We start from the raw sequence: 22,915 nt of genomic DNA on the forward strand, positions 1-22,915 counted from the left end.
CTGCTAACTGACTCAATTTGTTGGAAGAGTAGGAGGACTGCAATCTCCTTGCAAACATCTGCCATTGCCTGGCTCACTTTAGCAGGCTGTAACTCTTTTAAGAAGACCAGAGATGATGAGAAACAGTGGATTCACTCAAAATTTTCCCTGTGCCTGATGTGGCACTGCTGGAGCTGGGGACACACATCCTGTCTCAGCAATGTTACTTGAGAGGTTGTCATTCCCAGAAGGTGGAGAGCCCTTTGTCACCATCCTCCTGCTAGGTCCTCCTCAGATCTGCCTGTTGTACTACTCAAGTAGTTGGTCCCTAATTCATCCTAGACATAGTAAACCAGACAGATTAAGGAAATTACCTGCTAGACCTTTCCTAGGTGGTCTCAGGCTGAGAGACCTGGGGTTGTTCAGACTGGACAGATCTCCAGGAAGACCTTATTGTGGCCTTTCAGTACTTAAAAGGAGCCTATAAGAAGGATGGGGACAGACTTTTCAGAAGGGCATGTCATGACAGGACAAGGGGTAGTGCTTTTAAACTAGATGAGGGGAGACTCAGGCTAGATATGAGGAAGAAACTTTTTATGTTGAGAGTGGTAAAACACTGGCAGAGGTTGCCCAGAGAGGTGGTGGATGCCCCATCCCTGGAGACATTCAGGTCCAGGCTGAACGGGGGTCTGAACAACCTGATGTAGTTGAAGATGTCCCTGCTCATTGCTGGGGGGTTGGATTAGATGACCTTTGAATGTCCCTTCCAACCCAAACTATTCTATGATTCTTCAATATTTTCACAGAGAGCAGATTGGCTTAGCTTGTTACCTGATCAGTGCATCATCCTCCATCAAACAGAAGCTACAAGCAATGGAGTGTGAGCAAGGGGAGTGAGCTCTTTTCTTGGCACAGCTGGGACTTGCTGAGAATGTGTCTGCAGGCAAATGCAGACTGCTCTGGTGGTACAGTGAAAATATTTCTAGTGTTCCAGAATGAAGATTTCCAACCCTGGAGGGGAAAACTCCAACACACAAAATAGATTTGGAAATAGTGGAGAAGAAAGTCCCAGAAATAAGGAACCTTATCTGCTCCAGAATTTTACTATATCCTTCATATTGCTCCTCAGCTCCTTCAAATTCAAAGTCATCACTGCTGAAGCTGCTTGGGCTTGAATTCTGGCTGTCACTCTTAGGCCAGCCACAGCTTCAGGGATCCAGCTTATAACTGTGGGTAGTGGGGTGGATTTTTCAAGGGTCTGAAACAAATGGGAAAAAACCTGTTTGTGACATAAATGCAATGAAAAGATAAGGAAGGTAACACAGCAGTATAGCCATATAGACAAAGTTTCGGTTTGGAAGCTCTGGGGCTAAGTTAATAACCTTTCATAGCAGGTTTCCAAATCTTTCTTATCACAGTTTATAAAGTAAGTTGAACCATATGACATGTGCAAAAGGATTACAAAGGATATGCAGGATGAGTTTGAGTGGTGAGAATAAACTTAAAGACCTGGCAAAGGTTATCAAACATCTGCAAGAATAGCTATAAGGCAGCAAAGCCAGACCACTAGTAAAATATATACAGCAAGAGTCAGAGAGAGGTAAGCCTGTGTCAAGGAACAAGTTTCAAGTAGACCGGGAGTAAATCCACAGCATACAAAGAGAAGGACAAGAGCATAAACATGCAAAGGAAAGCCAGTACCTAAAAGAGAATTTCAACTGGAAAAGTAGAAAGCTGTGATGTGCAGAATCAGGAGAGAGTTCGTCGTACATATGTGACAGAGACAAATGTTAGCTTACTCTGAAAATAGGGGCAACCTTGCCTAGCTTTAGGCAGCAGTTTGCTGAGCTTCAGGAGCTCATTCATGATCCTTCTAGATGAAGACATTCTCCTGCTTAATTACGTTGCAACACGTGTGTCCCTGTGGCCAGCATGATAAATTCTGGATACCTGCATGGATGCTGTGGATACAAAGCAACTCTAGAAAAGCAGGAGCATAGGAAATGCCAGGCCAGGTCAGGCATGCAGTCCACCCAACTTACCATGGTACCTTTCTCTATTGTCAGCACTGGGTGCTTCAAAAGGAGACTTGAGACATGGGGAGCTGACAGACAGGGTAATTTCTCCTTTATAATATTGTTGTGAAGGATGATGTTGTTGCTCTTCCCTTACAAGCAGTAAGACATTCCAAAATATCATTTCGATGAAATACGATGTGACATGTGACATCCACATTTTAAATGCTGGCATGAATCTGTTGGTATCTCCCAATGAGGACAATAATCCTCAGTGACCTTTCAGGTGACTTGCAATACTCACTAAGCAATGTAGATAAGTAGTACAGAAAAAATTTGCTATTTACTGATTAACATCTGCACTTAGGACAGCAGTCATCAGGACTGGGCTGAAGAAGAGATATGAACATGTCAAAGGTGGTGTTCTTACCTGGGTAACTGCAGGAATATAAGTCAGTGTCTGTGGTCCTGAGCCTACAGACACCAAGTTTGGGATGCTGGAAGTATCCCAGCATAGGGCTGAGTCCTGGATAGGAGCTAAATTTGATTTTCTTTTTATTTGCACTGGACCTACTGAAAGCATTGTTATTTAGCAGTAGAAGACTCAGTGTGCCCTTGGGATGAGTGGAGGAACCTGAGTGGGCTGAGATGTCTTTAACTGTCGATGTTAGTATTTTGCTCTCCCATTCCCTTTGGTAGTTGTCCTTTTAAAGGGCAGAGAAGGCAAAAGAAAATTCTAACAAGAAAGCAAAACTAGGATGCTTAACTCTGAAGGGCTGCGCTGCAATCCTGAGTGAGATGAATGGCAGCCAGCTACAGATGTGAGCATCTGAAAACATATCCTGTAAACTCAAATAGCTAAATCTGAGAACTGGGAACTTAATAATTTACAAAGAGAGCTCGTGAATAATTTAAAGGCTGCAAGAGAGACATTCTCTGGCCTGAAATCAGTTAGTCTGGTTGCCTTCTTGTACTCATCAGACTGGCAGCTCTTCCAAGGAGGGGGCTTGGCGGTTGCCTTTGCTTGTTCAACACCCAGTGCAGCACAAATGTTGGGAGGAAATAATAATACTAAAAAATCAATGGGGTCAGCAGCTAACAAATAACCACCCCAAAATACAAAGGGAGGCACTTCTTGAGGATTTGGTGTAGTGTAAACCTGTTTGAAGGGAACAATCGAGGCAAGGCAACATTTCCCCATTCATTACATGGCCAAATATGGGGCAGTTTTCAGAAAGCACAAGTGTGATATTACTCCCGACAAGATGGTTTCCCAGATAATACCAAGCTCTCTCCCAAGGCATGGGGCACTACACACCCTCAGTGCCATAACCACACAGATTCCTTAAAGTAAGAAGCTGAAAGTGGTGTCATCCTTCCTGCCCACCCGGCTTTTGAGACACACAGGTGTAATGGGCACTGCATGTGGCTTATTGGTATGTCAATGGAGGTAGGTACTGGATAGCAAAAAGGCCAAGCCAAAACGTTTGAGTCTGTCAAAGTTTTAAGCAACCAAAGAGTGGGGAAAAAAAACCTATCAGGAAGCCTTAACTCAAGGCTTTGTACCAGCATTTCTCTTTCCTCAGAATATCAGAGGTCATTTTCCTCAAAAACAAGCATGCTTTTTTTCTTACTGTTACAGGAGCACAGCAATCATCAGATCCTGCCCTCTTCCTTCCTTTCCCCCTGATGCTAGCAGTTAAAGCATCACAAAATACAAGTTTTTGTCTTTCTTCAGAGGTATATTTACTTCTAAGTCAGCAGAGAAAAGGTATCCCAGCTTAAGAGGTGCAAACCTTCCTTTGTGTGTCATGTCATCTTTTGGATCAAAAGTAAAACCAAAGTTTAAACAGTTGTGATTGGTAAAGAATCGCAAGTTTGGAAGTGTGCTCAATGTGACCTGACTTCAGTAGTTACACTTTGCCTCAGTTTCACAGTTTTGTGCCAGGCTGTCAAATCTTTGTATGCGAGCCCATCTAGTTGTCTGTTTTCCCTGTTAATTATTTCTGGACACCTTTGACTGCTTCAGTCACTTTGCAAAAGCGGAGACATCCCAAAGGTCATTGCATTTCTTTGAACTTTGTGAGGGTGGGTGTTGGTGAGAGAAGTCCTGTTGAGGCCTTGAAAGTGTGACATTGTCCTTTGCTGACACCATAAAAATTCAGCAGGAGAGCTGAACTATAAATGTCCCAATTCTGACAATAGTTTCACTGGTGCTTGCAGTTTCTTAGGGACCAAAGTCAGTCAACTACAATATTCAAGTCTGACACTAATCAGACTTTATTAGCATCTCACAGAACCACTTGTTCCTTCCTAATGTCTCCTGAAATGGAAACCTGAAATATTTTCCGGTTGCCATCCTGAATATTTATGTGCTGCTGCTGCCTGTGTGTGTGTGTGTTCAAATAATCTCTGTAAAAAATGGCTGCCCTAATATGTATATAAAAAGACATCTTTATAACATATCTAAAAACATAATGTTTTTGGTATTTGTATAAATGTCACACAAGGTCAATATTATTATGAGACAGGTGAATAATGTGTGTAGGACTTGTTCATCAGCTGTTGGCAGATAAAAATCAGAGTGGGTGGACATGAAATATCACCTTCAGATGTTGCCTGCTTGATAAATATTGGGATTGTAATTGCACCTCCAGAAATCAGCTCTAAAAATAGAGTGAGACAAAAGAAAATGAGATGTGAATAAGAATTTATAATAGTGTTTGGTATAATGTCTCCTTCATTAGCATCCATCTGGACAGAACTGATTAAGTCTCTTAGCAGACGTCACTAGGCAGGAGACACAAAGATGAAAGGATATTCAACAGCAGACAACTATGAAGTTATACCGTTGGTGGAATGAATGCATAAACACTGACAACCTGCAGGCTGCACTACACTTTCCCTGCCTTCCTTCTAGCTGGTGCTGTGACATATGTGATTAAAAAATACGGTGTTTTCAGTCAGGATTTATCTTGCCTGCAATTCCCCTTGCTGTGTAATGAACACACTCAGGGGGCAACGCACAACCTTGTCAAAGGCTCAATCCAGACAGAAGGGCCAAAGTTGACAGAGACAATTCTAAAAGACCAGGGAGAAATGCATTCTGTACAGACAATTAATTAGAAAAGGTGGATGTAGTAGTTGGGCCTCTGTACTGAGCTGAAATACAAAACAGCACAGGATAGATTTTCAGGTAACAGGCAATTCATTATCAAACAAACATAATTATGTAGGAAAGATTTACTGTCCATAATAATATTTTTGAATCAATGATTTTAATAAACAGAAAAATAGCAGATTCAAGCTGTTGAATCACTCTACAAAGATAACCCGTGCTCTTTGTTAATGCAAGTGCCGTTAACTTCAAAAAGAAGTCAGGCATGGAAATATTTTTTTTTTCTTTTTACTTTGCAAAATCTTTCCCTAACATAGAAAATTAAAAACCAAGCCATTCTAAACAAAACATTCTGAGTTAAACAGGCTTAGTCTGGAATCAGACTAATTATCTGAAATTTGTCAGGCTTTTAGTAGGAGGTCTCAGGAGAGTCACTATAAAACTATCTTAATCAGAGGAGGTTTCTATGCTTTTTAGCTTTACTTTCTAAAAAAGCAAGGTCTGTGTAAACTATCTGTGGCTGAACCCAACCAGCTATGAAGCCTGGAAGTCTCAGAAATAGTTTAGTTGAGTTTTCTCTAAAAGAAAGCTTTAACGTAATTTCTCAACTTACTGGATACCTGAGGAGATATGAGGAGATATCACCTGGGAGAGATGTCTGTTAAGACCCCAAGGAGAGGGAAAAACTTTGTTTAGAGCTTCTGCTTTCTCGGAGGCTTCAAAGTACACATGAAGAGAAAACTTGTCTATGAGGGTGCATCCATCTGTGCCCTGTAGAGAGTATCTTCAAAGCTACACAGGGAAAGGTCATTTTGAAGATCAATGGAAAGTCTACTGAGTGCTTGGGGATCTCTGAGCAAGAGGAGGATGGCACAGGAGCTGCTGCCCCTTTCCTTTTCCTTTTCAGGTTGGAGAACATGTGGCTGAGAACGGCTCATTTCCAGGGTTTCTGCTGCCAGTGGCCAAGCCAAGCCAGAAGGTTTTAGCGTCCCTCTTTGCCTCACCAACAATGGCTCTGAAGGGTTTTATTAGTCCCAGGTAGCATAGCAGAATTCGACTGCAAATAGCTGATCCTATTTTGCAAACTCCAGCAGTTCTGCTCTTGGCCAGCTTTAGGTACCTCCTCTACACTACTCCCTTCCTCAGCTGCCTTGACAGCTTTCCCCGTTGGAGTGGTGCTGGCTCACTCCCAGCTCTTCTCATGCAGGCTGTGGACTATGCAAAAACCCATTTTTTCCTGAACATTCATATCTTGATTTCCCATGGAAACAAGCCTGGGATGATCCTTTCTTCAGCCCTCTCCTCTCTCTTAATAACTGTTGAACTCAGTGGCTTTTTCCAGCCAGTTTTGACAGAGAGGCAGAGGTCTCAAAAGTAATTATGTTTTTACCAGTTTTATAAAAACAGGCAGTTGGGTAGATGGGAAAAAGGAGTATGAACACTTGAAAATTCACCGCTGGCTTATGTCTGATCCCTCTGGCTTATTGGCATCGCTGAACGTGCCAGCCCAAGGATCACTGCCAATATATTCTGTGGGAAGGCATTGTGTGTATTCACGGTGTTAATGGAAAGTTGTTGTGTAATTTGGCAAACAAAAATAATATCAAAGGGCACAAATGGCAAGAAATTGAGGCTTTTTCACATCTGATGCTTGTGGAATTACTTACTCTGCATGAGCGAAAGACGACTTTTCAAACAACGTTAGAAAAAGTTTTTGCAGTAGTCAGCTCATCTCTAGTCTGTGAAGCTGTTAGTCAAATTGCAGGCCAAGGGAAAGGTTGCTTAGCAGAAATACTATATCAGGAACATGTTCTGATCACTGCTGAAATACTAGGCAGGCCAAAATTACTTTGAGGTGTGAAATAAGGGGCTCTGCATCTCGAACGATAGGTTTAAAAACAAGGGGGAACAACTGGCATGTCCTGAACTGGGAAATGTCACTGTTCAATTGCTCCTCCATCTGCTGTATATAATTATTAGGACTGATGATCCGATGATGTATTTTACAGATGGGTTGTTTATTGCACCATACATCAGGAGAATGAAACCCTTTAGATGAACTCACTCTAAATATCTCCCAAGCAGCAGGATTCTGCTGATATTTATTAGAAGATTTGATTTTGCTCCGGATGGGGACTGGACATCTCTGTGAACAATGAGTGCTCTCAAGCAATCTTTTTCTACATAGAGACCCAAAATTGCTTAGAGAGAGTTCCATAAAAAAAAAGCAGTCACTCTATTTTTCTCACAGTGAGGCATGTAGGCAAAATCGTGTTACTATATAGTGAGCTATTTATGATTACAAGTCAAAAGAAAGGTCCCTCCCAACCTGTTTAAATGGTGCTTGCTAGCTTGCAAGTTTTTTGCCTACAGTTCTTGTTGAAAATCATGTCTCCTTTGAAATATAGATATCCTCTGCCTTTCCCCTCTTTCCCTACAAATCTCCAAAGTTGTGAAATTGGGAAAGTTGGAAGAGAAATGCTTTATAGTGTTATGAATTTGCTGACATAAATACTTACTAATCAGAGTGATAAATTTCTGTCTGATCCAAGCAGCAAAGTAGAATAAAAAGGATGTATTTGTGCCAGCATATATCAAAACCCCTTGAGCTGTGCTCCTCTGTCAGACTTCATAAATACCGGATCTGTCATCCCAATTCATCTGCAGCACTACAGACAAGACAGTAGGAAAGTATTTATTTGATGTGATTATGATATAAACTTCATGTCTGATTCTTCTCTCCCTCATAAAGTGGAATATTAAATTAGTTATTACCACATGTGCATTGTAATCAGCCTTCTTTTCACTGACTTCTTTTTGATCAATGAGAGAACAATTTTGCTTATTTTACTCTAGCCAAGAAAAAGCTAATTATACTAATTTCTGAAAATGTGATTTCATTAAAATAGAGAGAAGTGGCTCTGAATAAAACACAGAACTTGAAAAAATGATTATTTCTATTATTATTAACAAGGCACATTCTTACTGCTGTAATCGTGGGGATACATGAAAGAATTGGACTTCTTGTCACCACTGTGGAAGGCAAAGAGAAAGTGAATTGTGCCCAATAACTGCACTTGAGACAGATGTGCTGCATCTCTATCAGCGCTACACCCCCGTATGTCAGCTACTTGACTTAAGATAGTTTGGGAGGGTAGATCCTCAGAGAGAAGAGAAGCAGACAGTTAAAAGGCCTTTCCCCCCATTCACCTCCTTTTATCTCTTCTTTTGTGTCTGGTTTTATCTCATCCACCCTTCGGCAGCATGGCAGCATGCTAATGAGCAAATACCTGGTGTGGCTGTCACTGTCATTGGGCAATAATTAATGCTGGTGTCAAACGCCCATTCTGCAGTTTATCATTGTGTGGTTGTGTGTAAGTACGTAGGAACTCAAATATACTTGAGGATCAGGAAAAGTGGCTAAAAGATACTTTTATTTCTCATGCTCTGTAATAAGACTGTAAACATCTGACATATTCATGCTGCTCCAGTTCAGCTCTTTATCTCTTTCAAAGAGTTGTTATTATGCTAGGGTTCTCCTAACTACTTCTTTATATGGGTTTCTACTGAATGTAATTTCACATTTGCAATGAGGTTACATAGTAGAGTTGAACATTTTTTTTGTTCTGCTCTCTTTCTATAAGTGTTTTTGAACGTATCCTTCTGGAGAAAGGCAGTGGCATTATACTGAAGCAAATAGTCAAAGGTATTTAAATCGGCTTCTAGATGAATGTATGCAAATGCCAAGGTGACAGCTTGCTGGTGTTTACAGTTTCATCTTCAAATGTTGAACTATGCATTTAATCTATTTATTATGTGTTCCTATGACAGCTTTTAATTTATTACCAGCAATGCAAGCAGTGCTTTCTCAAATATATAGGCAATAGGTGTCTTGTTGAACAGCAAACTGAAGTTAGAGGAAAAGAGAAAAAAAGAGAGTTAGGAAAGAGTTGTATGGGTGTAAGGAGCAGATGCTAGAGACCAAAAGACAAGACCAATGTTTGTTCAGGGGAAAAATATGCTTTGGACATTTTGTCGAATGTGAAAATTGTAGTGAGTAAAAGTGATTTGCATCACAATTTTCCTTTACAAGGTTGCTTCACTGTTGCAAAGAAATTTTCTTAAAAAACAACTCACAAAATAAAATCTGAATAATATAAATACTTGTTTGCCTTATTTGGTAAGACGAATATTTGGCTTTATATATTTTATATATTTTAAATGTAGTTTGTTTGGAAAACTGCCCTGATTTAATTTTCTAGGAGTGGGTTAAGATCTCCATGCAGAAACATTTAAAAATAATTTTTTTTTTCAGCAAAAATTCTTTTTGATTTGTTAAAAATATTTTGCAAATGGTTACTTGTATGTACTTGCAACCTTCCTTTTACCATTTTGTATAATGGCATTTCTGATCACATACTGTGTAGAAATATCTGTAATGGAAAAAAAGTCCATATACTATGATGCATTTGTACTGTGAAGAGTATCCAGAAGCAACATGCACAGTCCAGACAATGTCATAGCTAGAACAATACATTTTTTCCTATAAAGATGTCATTTACATAAATGGAAATTACATGTGTCTTAGTACAGTATAATTATTTTATATTCTATTAATAAATCTTTATTCAAATAGGTTTAAGGGCAAGTGTGTGTGACAGCCTCCCACAATTTAATTCCCCAAATCAACGAAGTACTAAATTACCATACTCTCACTGGCTACAATCTAATGCTCATTTGAGATGTTTTAAAAGGGAAGACACAACAAAAGATTCATTTTTTCTTTTCTGAAGGATTGTTAGAATACACATCACACATGGCACATCATCTTCTCTACAATAAGGGCAGAATTTCAATTAGTGATTTCAATTAGGCTGCCCAGGGTTGAGTCACCATCCCTGGAGGTGTTTAAAGGACCCGTAGATGAGGTTCTTAGGGACATGGTTTAGTGCCAGAATTAGGTTATGGTTGGACTCTATGATCTTGAGGGTCTCTTCCAACCTAACTGATTCTATGAGCTCATCAGAGTAATCAAGTCAAGCATCTTCACACTTTTTGCTGTATTTCAAAGTGACCCTGCTGAGTGGGTGTAGAAAAGGGGAAAGATAAACCGAACAGAGTGGTAGTTGTCGGAAGCGCAGGTAACCTGGCAGGAGTGAGGGAAAACGAGGAAGCATGGGATTTTGAACATGGAGAATACATGGCAGAGTAGGGCTATGCTGCTTGGTGCTCCTTTCTCCTCTGCCAGGTTTCAAAGGGTAGGAGAGTCTTTACAATGAGAAAAGAAAGTCAATCCATGAGAATGAAACTGAAGCAGTTGTGCTTGCTTCCATCTGGGAGCAAAATGTCCAACATAATGTCTTACAGTCGAAGCAGACTTTGATTTTGACTTCACCCAGCTAGTGACCAATGCCTGCAACCTCCCTGCATTTTGGCGTTTTGGACGTGTTGTGTCAGGGACTGTTCTACTTCCCTCCCTGCCCAGATGACAGATCTGTGCAAATCCATCGCTTAGGTGCTCTGCTCTCCCAAATACTTTTTGGGAGAGATAAGGCAAAATGGTGCATCCTACCCTGTGGCAGAGGATTGCAGAAGTGCAGGTGCAGCTGTATGAGTTGGTTTCACCTACCCAAAAGCCTACACTTAGTCCATTGTGAAAATCCAGCCACAGGGCATCTCTCAGCTGAGGCATCTTCTCTTCCCATGTGTTTTGCTCCAATACTCTGCCAGGAAGGCAGACACTTTTGAGTTAGGTACCAGCTAATCTTGCTCATAACAAATTCCTGGCCGCTGAGGCACCATCTCCCCTCCAAATAAGAAAAGTCGCAGGAGCCTCCAACTCAGTCAGAAGAGAGTGAGCTAGCTTTCCCTCACTCCCGTTTTTTCAACCTCTGCCAGGTGGAAAGAGATAAAGAGCAAAATTCAAATATTTCCTTCCTCCCCTGCCCTTAGGGCTAAAATAAATAGCAAAAAAAATCTTGATAACTAAGCAGAGCTCCAAACTGTCTCTGGCAAGTAATTATACTATGTAGATTTGTTTTCTTTATACACAAAACCAGAATCAAAATCCCACATAAGCTTCTTTTGGCAGTATCTGAAATTGCATGCCTGATCTTTTTATGCAGCAATCCCTCACTGAAAATGCTCCTGCATTTTAAATGCTGTGTGAAGCATTTACTGTTCCGACTATATGCAGAAGCCTAAGGGAGGAAACAGGAATTTATCTTATTGCAGTCATTAATGTGACCGTCTTCAGTTAGGCAGAGTAGTACAGTGTGCCTGGTTATACAGGGGCTTCAAACTGTATTTTTTTATGGTCACATATAAACTGGCCCATAATAGCGTATCAATAAACCTCAATTACACTCAGGAAAATACTAAAAGCAAAGCTCAAGTGAAGCTCAATAAAGACTATAGGCATATTAGAGCTGTGTGGAATAGGGACATCCACCTGGTATTTTTCAGTGACTTCTAGTCAATTACTACATTTCATCATATGTAATCCTCCTTTATCTTCTGTTCCTGCTGCTACAGTAATTCTCATTCTGCTACATCTGTGGCTTTACTGTGAATTTTTATCACCTTGAGTAAGTGGATTTTTTTTTTTTCCCACTAGCAGTTGCACTGTACCTGCTTGGAAAAAAACAAAAACTCCAAAAAATTAAAGCACAAAAAGCATCACCCAACCCCTCGTCCCCCCCATCCTCCAAACAAACCCCAAGAAACAAAGATTTAATTGCAATGGAAATGAAACATAAACCTAAAGACTTCCAGGTAAGGATGTAAAATAAAACTATTCATATACAGGCAGCTAATAATTAACATCGCAAAAGTAACTTTCACCATGAATTGTTGAAAACACGGTGTAGGTTGAAGTATCTGGAGTGACATGTATTTTTAACAACCTTCTATGTTTTGATCATATCTGTGACAACCCATTAAAAAGAGCATTCTAAAATAAGTCATAATTGTATTTTTTCTTGGAGAAGGAAGCTTTGGCTGTCATGTCCTTATGATGAATATTAAATCCAGAGATACATTCTCTCTGTATGTTGAAAAACACAAAGTTAAAACCTGCAGAAGAAGAATTTCTCTTACAGCACCTGTACTCTGTGCTAGTCTAATCTCATGCTAAAGCTTACAAAGGTTCCCACTGATTTGTGTGCAGACAAAAAGGATGCAAGGAAAAACCTGCTCATTTCACAGCCTTGGGCAAAGGACAGGCATCACATAAGCCTGTACTCTGGGAGAAGCAGAGGGACTGTTCTCTCCAGGCAGAGAGAGCTGGTTTGGTGTGAATCATGAGGTTCTCCATGGGAACACTGACTGATGCACGGAGCCATCTTCACAGTTACGCCAAATTCAGGGAACTTTTCTACACAGGTAATGAGCTGAAAGAGTCAAAAAAGAGAATAGAGCCACAGAGTAGTGAGAAATGTGTAGGATGGACCTGCACCCTGGCTCTTCTGCACTCTTGTAAGCACTCATTTTCATTGTGTTTTCATGTGATTGACATCCCTCCCATAGACAGGCAAATGGAAATGTCACCCCGTGGCATAGTCTTTCTCTACAGAGATGGTTCTCCTTTCCAAGTACAAAGTCCCAAGGGGCATGGAGCAGAATTGCTTGGACATTTTTCAGTTGGAAGTGATTTTGCTGAAGATGAGATAAAAAAGAAACTAGGGCTCAGCTAGTTTAGCAAAGTGAGACAAAGACTGATGGCTCTCTCAAAGTACCTCAGGGAAATTGGACTCTATAAGTAATATAAACAGGTTAGATCTATACTTCATCTGTAAATTAATAGGTTTCTAAACAGAGGAAGAATAAGGCTCTGGAGCTGCTTCCTAGTAGAAATAGGGGCTGCAAGAGGCCTGAGTAGATGCAAGATAGAGCACGATCAGCTGAAGGAAGCAATAAAGTGACATGATTGAAAAAGGCAGCAGGAGACAGTATTTGATGGTTTGGGAGGTTCCTTCCAGGTTTGTATTCCTATGTTTTCTTTTTTTCTTTCAAACCAAACAAAACCAGGTGAACTATTTGACCTTGTCTACTTTCTCCAGTATGAATGAAAATGTGATGGGTAATATTGGTAAGAACCAAAAATGGCTCAAATTGTGCATATTATCATTACTTGAAGATGTTAATTTATTTTTATAACTCTTTCCAGTTCCAGAGTTCAGGGACAGGCAAGCCTCCTCTCCCCTCCCCACACCAGACAAACCTGTCAAGGGAACACCGCTCCCTCAAGGCTGATGGTGCAGCAGTACCTTGATGTTTATTCAGATCTGTTAAAGCTCTAGAAAAACGTCTTCTCCTGTGCCCCTAGAAATCCCTCTGAAGGGGCAAAACTCTGCCTTTGTTCTGATTTGCTTGGAGCTGGATCCAAACATCAACCTTGTATTGTGGATCAGATGCTAGAATCTGGACCTGGCGGGAAGGATGCCACAGCTCCCCAGACCGATCAGTTGCCTGGGTGCCGACATCCAAATGTCACTCAGTTCCCACAGTAAGCAAATATGCAGCTGCAGTGAGAGAACTGTTAGACACTTTAAGTCCTGGTTATAAAACTTGTTATGTATTATTTATTCAGCACTGACAGCTTGCTCTGCGCTGTGCACACAAAGCAGTGCGCTCTCTGCCTGGGGGAGCTTTTGATCTCAGGGAATAAAAATCAAGCACAATCCAAAGATTTAGGAGCCACAGTCCGGATCTGGATTACTGACTAGGCGTGCTGAGCACCCTGGTCCACTGCTGTCTGGACTATGCATTTCCCTTCCAATGCATGGCTATTCATTTCATTTCTGTGGAAACCAAGATGCATCAAGGGCTCTTTACTCTTCTGGAGTTTGGATACTGCTAGGACGTGCCTAAGAACCAGGAACTGGTGCAGCCTCTTAATTGACAATGCTACATGTGTGTGGGGAAGGGTGGTTGGAAAGCTGCCTGACAGAAAAGGACCTGGGAGTGTTGGTCAACAGCTGGCTGAATATGAGCCAGCAGTTTGCCCAGGTGGTCAAAAAGGCCAACAGCATCCTGGAGAATAATGTGGCCAGCAGGAGCAGGGAAGTGATTGTCCCCCTGTACTCAGCACTGGTGAGGCTGCACCTCAGACACTGTGTTCAGTGTTAGGCTCCTCACTACAAGAAAGATATTGAGGTGCTGGAGAGAGTGCAGAGAAGGGCAACAAAGCTGGCAAGGGGCCACAAGTCTGATGAGGACCAGCTGAGGGAACTGAGGCTGTTTAGCCTGGAGTAAAGGAGGCTGAGGGGAGACCTTATTGCTGTCTCCAACCACCTGAAAGGAGGTTGTAGCATGGAGGGGGTTGGTCTCTTCTCCCAAGTAACAAGTAATAGGACAAGAGGAAGTGCCCTCAAGTTGCACCAGGGAAGGGTGAGATTGAATATTACGAAAAATTTATTCACAGAAGGGGTTGTCAGGCATTGGAACAGGCTGCCTAGGGAAGTGATTGAGTCACCTTCCCTAGAGGTGTTTAACAGGTGTTTAGATGAGGTTCTTAGGGACATGGTTTAGTGCTAGATTTAGGTTATGGTTGGACTCAATAAATCCTGAGGGTCTCTTCCAGTCAAAGTGATGCTGTGATTCTACAGGTAGTCTTAAGTAGCTTTATATCCTGTCAATGTATAAATTCCTGGCAGAACTGAATCTGTAATTCAGCATTTGCATATAACTTTTTAAACACATATTTCAGTGCTCCTGTATATTTTATTCCTCAGCCTGTCTTGTCACTCAAGATGAGAATTACAGTGATGCACACTTGAATTAGCTGGCTCAAAGGTTGCTTGGGTACCTTCATGACGTGGTATGCTATTTGAACATATCCAAGTCCACTGTCTCTCAATGGCATCAAAAACAACTGGCACAGAGAGCAGAAAGTGTCTAGAGCCGACAGTAAATGCTAAGAGCAGGGATATCTGAATCCCATCACTTCTCAAAATCTTGGCTGCTACTTTTTATCTTGTATGGCTCCTTGTTTAGTACAAGAACATTTGACCAGTGCTTAACCTGAGATAAGGCTGAGGCTGTTCCTCAACCAGGGGAATGTCAGAACTATACCACCCAACTGGCAAAGCAAGGATCTCGGCAATGTGGTAGGTGTTCTCTCCACCAGTGGTCCCTGATGAGGAATCTTGCTGTGTCACAGAGACCAGGCAATTGTGATAATTTCTAAAGACTGTGACAGGATTCAGCATGCAGGGCCTGAAGGAGGAAGGCCATTCTGTTTACAGAGGGCAGTGGATAAAAGATGTGGAAAAAGAAGAAGGAAAGAGGTTGAAATAATTGAGGCAGAATGGGGGTTGGAAGACAGAGGGTAAAAAAAAAGTGAAAGGAGCTACAAGCAACTTCATTCTGGATCTGAAGAGTGCTAACAGAAGTGAGAAAAGTCCACTGAGCACTGATCTTTTACTGGTATGTGTTTTGGATGTGACAGATGAAGGTTACTGGGTCAGCAGGAATGAGATTCAGCTCAACAACAAAGACACCCAAATTCATATGTCTGTATGTGTCAGTGTCTACACGTGAGCTGTGAGTACAAGCTCCTGCTATAGTCAGTGGAGTTCTAGAAGGAGGTCAGTTGCCTATACATAGGTGGTTAGTCCTTTCTGAGATGCCACAGAGCATCCAAGATACTTCTCTGCAGATACCAGGTGTGTCACACAACCTACTGCATCTTGAGGGTCTGCTCAGCGACAAACAGAGGATATCCCACAGTACCCAAAAATGATACCAGATGCCTAAGTGTAAGCAAGCAAATCATGCACCTCATCAACAGAGTCTGAGAGATCTAAAGAGCTATTCATCTAACCCTTGCAAATGATACTGAAGGGCTGTTTGGACTTCACTGGCTCAGATGAGGGGGGACTCAATCTATTGCATGAACATAAGCATCCTCAGTATGCTGGGGGATCTCTCCTGAGATCACTGGTGGTGCTCAGCAGGCTGGCTCATTCTTCTCCCTGCTCTGGTTGTCCTCCAAGTTCTGGGTACAGAACAATCTCCAGGTCTTGCTGCTTTCACCATTATCAGGCAACATTTCCAATAATTATGCAGTTGTACCCTCTGCCAGGTAACGCAATTAATCTTTATGAAGATGTAGTTTCAGTGAAATGCAAGTCTCGCTGGTGTCCATTAGCAGATGCTGATTGATGTACTTCTCTTTATTTTGGCCACCCTTGAACTTTAACTATGAAATTAGAGGTTGTTCAAAAAGCCACAGTCAAACAGCCCACTGTGCCAGCTGTAAGTCATGAAATGTTCCCTGGCCTTCACTTCCTGAGTTGTCTTCCCAGCCAGTGTCAGATCAGTTCAGATGAACAGGGGTATAAAGCAGCGCAGAACTTGGTGCTCTGATTTCACAGTTCTTGCTTTATTGTTTTAGGCTGGTCCTCATTCTTCCTTGTAACATATTAGGGATCAGAGACACAAAAGAAGAAAATTAGCTACCTTTTTAAAAGAGAACTTATCTCCAGTGAAGATCCCCATTCTCCTGTCCTTTTACATGCTTGATGTCCATACATCATATTTTGCTTTCATTCTAGGAAGCAGAGCTGGATGTGGTTCTACCTGAAGAGGACCCTTCGCATTTTATCGAAAGAGTGCATAAAGGGACAATGTCAAACGAAAGTCTTGAGTCCCTTTACTGAAGTGAAACCTCTGGAGACATAACCAAGAAAAGCATAGGGTGACATGAGAGAGACTATGAGTGAAAGATCATGGCATGGGGATGGGGATCGTAGGCATCTAAATTGCAGTGTCCAAGCTTATTTCTACCACACTTTTCAGTCTTAGATACACTGCAGCATCCAGACTGTGCTGACTATAGTTTTGATTTTGCAAAACCTTTTGATGAAGCTTTTGCAAAACGAAGCCAGAATAATATGAACCTGGATCTGAATTTACTCAAGATAGCATCATCTGGGTCAGAAAGGTAGAGGAGTGCTTGGAAAGAAAAAGCTAATTTTTTTTTTTTAATTTATTCCTACATTAAACTTCACAAATGCAAGTAATCTTTCTAATGCTCCTGCCTGATTTTCAGGCTATTCAGAAAGCCAGGTTCCTTGTTTTCCTCAGTTTTGCATTTAATACAACTTGTGTGCATCTGTTAGAGACCTTGATTCATTCAAACTTGAACATATGGCTAAGCAAATTCAATGGGACTATTTGTTGGCTTACAGTTAAGTGTGTGATTGGGAACCTTGCTGAGTCAGGGCCATATAGTGACTTGCAAGGCAAGGTGGTACACAGATTGATATTTACTTGTTAGAGACATAAATAATTGCCAGGTTCTTTCTGAATTTTTCATTTTTTTTCTTTTAATGCATCTCATTTGTTGGTAATAAACTATGTTATAAACATAAATACAATAAAAAAAAAAAACAACAACACCAAAAGATATTAAAATCCTGACAAGTTATACCCAGAGAGGAAAAAAATCCAGGGCAACTTTATCTGAAACTCTATTAAACTGCCATTTATTCTCATTTTCTTCTGAAAGTTAACTTTCTGTATCATACACTCTAGAGTGTGACAATCAAAAAGTAATATCTCACAACACATATAATAAGAGATTCTTTTATGTTTACACAATGTGTGCGTACTGAATCAGTGCAGTGTGGTTGATTTGACATGAGCCAACAGCCATTTGTTTGTTGTTTTCATAACTCACACTGGACATGCAGACACAAATATTTATTCTCAAACACACAGGGAGCTGTAAAGAAGGCATATGAAGAAAAGCAAGAGAAGCAAAGAATAAACAACCGGCCAATTCTGGAGTGAGCATATTGGGATAAAAGTGTTAACTCAGCTAAAATAAAGAAAACAAGAGTGGGAGAAAGTGAGGGCAAAGTAGAGAGCTAAGACTGTGAGCTTTCAGATGTCCCAATAGCAGCATTTCTGTCAGGGGAGTGACTGCTACATGAGAGTCTTTGAAATAAAGACATGAAACCATGACAAAAGAGAATGCTAATTCTCTATATGGCTCTTAAGGTTGTCCACAATGCAATAATCCTCAATAAAGAAGGGTGCAGGGAGCAGCCTGAAGGGACGGCCGGAGACGGGGGGGAGGGCTGGTTCTCCTCTGCACCCCTTTTCAGTGCAGGGAGTGCCTGGGGAGGTCAGGAGTGGTGACTGCACTTGGCCAGTCTGCCCGTCTGCTGCCCATCACATTATGTGCCCAGTTCAAACACCAGTTCCCCAATCTGTAACCTCATCTCAAAAGGGTTGTGCATGCCAGATGGATGCAGAAGGAGGGGATTGCACTCTAGGAAATGGAATCTTTAAAGAGAACCAAAGGTGCGGTGCTAGACCTGTTCATGAATTGGTGAAGTTTTTGGTGGGGCTATCTGAATCTGGACAATGTTAACTGATGTGGTTTAAAGCAGAAAAGCTTTGTACTCAGACACTCGGGTTTTGGGTGGCATATGCCACTGAGCCACTCTGTATGTCAGGTCTGGCAGTGCCATGCTGTGCCATCACCTTACCTCTTGCCATCGGGACATGTGCATGGCAGGAGAAGCTTGGCATTGGTGCCTTGCTGGGGAGAAAGCTTTGTTCCTCACCCTTCTGGTTCCTGTCACTGCATTTATTTCCTCTCCTCAACTCAGCCTGACTAGGAAGCCTCAGCTACTGAGAAGATGAGGGAGAAAGTAGCTGTGTTACCCAAGGGGCATTACAGCAGCAAGTGTTGGTTGAAATGTTTTATTCGAGAGGATCCAGAGCAGGGCCACAAAAATGATCAGAGGGCTGGAGCACTTTTCCTATGAGGACAGGATGAGAGAGCTGGGGTTGTTCAGCCTGGAGAAGAGAAGGCTCCAGGGACACCTTATTGCAGCCTTTCAGTACTTAGAAGGGGCCTGTAAGAAAGATGGGGACAGACTTTGTAGCAGGGCCTGTTGTGATAGGACAAGGGGTAATGGTTTTAAACTAAAAGAGTGGAGATTCAGGCTAGACACAGGGAAGACATTTTTTACAATGAGGTGGTGAAAGAATTGAACAGGTTGTCCAAAGAGGTGGCAGATGCCCCACCCCTGGAGAAATTCCAGGCCAGGCTGAGCAACCTGATCTAGTTGAAAATGTCCCTGCTCATTGCAGGTGGGTTAGACTAGATGTCCTTTAAATGTCCCTTCCAACCCAAATTATTCCATGATTCTGTGATTCTATTTGCTGGATCTCTTATATGTATATGTGTGTATGTTGGAGCACGACAGAACTAGGAAATGCAGTCTTTAAATTTTCTATTGAAAATCAGTTACATTTCAAGTTTTTCTGGCCAGGCTTATTGCTTAACAAACTGAAAGTGAGCTCTCACTGAGATGTTCTGGCTGAGAGCAGGGATGAGAGTCAAAGTGGTGTAGATAGCAGGGTGCCAGGCAGCAGCAGGAGGTCGTATTTTCCCCCATACAGCACCAAAAGGATCGTTTCCAGAATACTGTGCCCTATGCTAGTGCCAGGCTTAAAAGGGGAAAATAGAAGAGATGATGAAAACTGAAGAGATTTTAGAAAGGATGAATTGTAAAGGGATTTTAGAAAGGAACAACAATTACTACAAGTATGGAAAATATACTCTGCCACAAGGGTCTTGTGGAAGCATCCCCTTTAGGCTGTCAAAGGGAAAAAGGGGAATAACCCGAGCTGAGCTGAGGGCAGCCTTTGAACACCCCTAGACAGGGTGGGAGTATCTGACACTAGGTAAGTTGTTGACCCTGTGGAAGAAGCAAGAGCTTGTGTATGTGTTTGGACTACTGACTGGAGCTTGACATTTCAAGGGGGATTCACAGTTTTAAATAGAAAAGGTAATTAATCATTGGAGTGATGTGCCAAGGGATGATTTTTAATTCAAAACTGTATTTGCTTAGAAAATATATTATTTAACTCAGTCAGGAATTAGCCTACTGTTTTCTAGGAATTTAACCCATATAATCACAGTAGCCCCTATGGCCTTAAAAACTATTAAACTATTTTTTTTTAAATTGACCTAGGTTATCTTCCCTCAAATAGTTTAGCTGCTAACCCAATCACATCAACCATGTTAGGGGGATTATTCATAATTATGGAACTGAGTGTCATCTCAAGGGAAGAAAGCTAGAGTCAGTTATTTCTTTCTGTTGTTTAAATAATTCTGAGCTTTAATAGAGGATAATGCGTAACAAATGGCTGCTGTGTCCAGTGAGGTTGGTCTAAAAGGAGGCATGGTATAACAACAGCTTTAGGGAAACTAAAATTAAATCCAGAGGACTCTCTAAGTTAATAAAGCTTGTTTCAGAGAAAGGGCAGCAAGAGCACTTATTGCCCTGACCAAAATGCACATTGCATGTTCTGACTCTTAAAAAAATGAAAGCAACAATACAAAACAAGTCAAAACAAAACAAGAACAATTTCTTCGTGCTTTATGTAGAACAGATGCTATGGAAAAAGGTGAGAGGTATCACGTGGTGGCCATGTCAAAAATTATACACTTTATAAATACAAACTCACAAAGTCATTTAGGTCCTAGAAAATATAGTAAAAAACAATTTGAGCTGTTTCTGAAGTGGATATAAGTAATGAAAAAAATGTCAGCCTATGAACTCTGCATTTGCAGTTAGAGAGTAAGGAACAACAGAATGTGAATATGTGAATAATTAACTACTACAGACACTTGTGGAAGCAGGGGAAAAAGTTGAAAGGAGTCTTTAGACGTCAGTCTGAATTTGATTGACTTTTTAGCAACATACGCAAAACCTACCTTTTTCATGGCATGTTTAACATTTCATGTCTGGTGCTGAGTCTTACACCGAGATTAATATTAACAATAATATGTATATAGGCTGGAGGAATGAGACAAACTACATGAAGATTATATCTACTTGGCATTTATTTGTGCTATGATTACTCAGTCCAGCTTCCTGCACTCAGACCCTTGTTTACCATTCCCCAACAAGTTCATGTTTTGTGTTTGATCTGTATGAATGTTTTAGGAAAAAAACAGATGAAAACAACCCTTCCTCCTCCACCTCAGCCAGCCACAAGGCGAGGATCTCAGGTGATTCAACCCATTCTTTCCGTGAAGTAATACACAGCTTTTGCATTACTTTGAAATGCATTTGTAAAGCAATACTAATTTATCTAGTAGGTCATGTAGCTTATCAATGCTGTGAGTTGCACTCACACGGTTAGTCATTTTGATATCAGTGAGATTCCTTGAATGTATAATATCTACTCAGTGGGACTGAGGCTTCCAAAATGGGACTTGGGGGATATAAATGGCTTGTGCCCTGAAGCAATAGCTGCAATGCCCTGGTGTGGATTTGCAAAGTGTGACAGAGACTCCAAATGAGGGACACAAAAAAAATTAATTATGCAGACAACTGAAATTGCTGAGGATTCCTTCCTTTAGGGGACATCATTTCTTTGCTACTACAGGCTCATGATTATTTATTTCTGCTCATGATTTTCCATCACAAAAGTGTGGATACACAAATCTGTGCCAAAGGGAGAAGGCTTTTGAATTAGAATTGGAAGCATCCTCAGAAGGCAGGGGGCATATGTGCTTATAATGTGCCTTGAGGGACAAAGACAGAAGAGGCTGCTTGAGGGATAAAGTCTAGTCGCTTATGCAGGGAGCAATGCTGACCACACTCTGGATTTGTTTAAACAGCTGTGTGAAGGTGAGCTGCACTATCTCCTGTTTCCCCAGTCACACTGGCAAAGCTGCATGTGACATTTTTTATTTTTCAGGGGCCCAGATTCCCTTCCTATAGAAACTATGCTTGGGGACAGGGGACATGGTGTTTACTCCGGTTTTGCTTGCAACCTGCAGCAAGCAGTATGACCAGAATGCACACCTTGAGCAGGACATTGAATTGTGCTCCCCAGTCCCCAGAGGAATATGCAGCAGGTGGCTCCTTGCCACAGGTGCGCAAATCCAGAATGGTCTGAAGAGTGCTACATGCCCAAAACATTCCCATTTCCATATCAAAGATGCATATATGCAAAATGAAGAGGCACCTCACATGAACATTACTTTACATGTATATACAAAATTAATTTGCTCAAGCAGTGTTTAAACTGAAAATCCAAAGGATGCTATCAAAAAGGGCTTAATATTTCAAGAACTAGGGAGGCGAGAGCTTGCAGGAGGAGGAAGGATATTTATGGATTCAGTGGTAGTGTGAGCATTATATAATTCTCTGAATTGGAATATAAAATTGCACTAATTCTATGAGTTTGATTCCATTTTGTCTGAAATAGAAAAAACTTGCTTGTAGTTTGTTCATGCTGTGAACTGATGTAGAAGCTTTTTACAGATAGTTTTGGCCTGACTGAATTATCAGGATTATTCATGTAACTGAGACCATTTTGAAAAAAGTAGCAACACTCTTGTCTTCTTTGTTCAGAAATATCAGTCTGGCCTAGAAAGAGTTGCTTTCTCTACCTCCCGTGAAAGATGTGAAACCTTTCCATCTCATTCATAGAAGTGGAAAATCAAAATGATTCTTATCCTGGGATTCATGACCCTTCACCCTTTGCTGGCTAAATTTCTGCAAAACCAGAAGAAAATGACATGATGTTGCTTTTCTCAGGTGCTTTAAAGCCTGAAGCAGGAGCTGAAAGAGGAGGTCTGGAGAGCAGGCGCACATGCATCAGCTCTCAGCTTTGTGCTCGACATCCAAATACTAAGGTCGGCTGGTGTGTCACAGTTTTGATCCTCTGTGGGAGGGCTAAAGAGGGCAGCTTGACCCAGCAGCTGGGTATTGACCAGCTAGAGACACACTTTGCTGCTGTGTGTGCACAGCGCCCAGGC

The sequence above is a fragment of the Columba livia genome, chromosome 1 (genome assembly GCF_036013475.1).
Source record: "Columba livia isolate bColLiv1 breed racing homer chromosome 1, bColLiv1.pat.W.v2, whole genome shotgun sequence".
Taxonomy (NCBI): Eukaryota; Metazoa; Chordata; class Aves; order Columbiformes; family Columbidae; genus Columba; species Columba livia.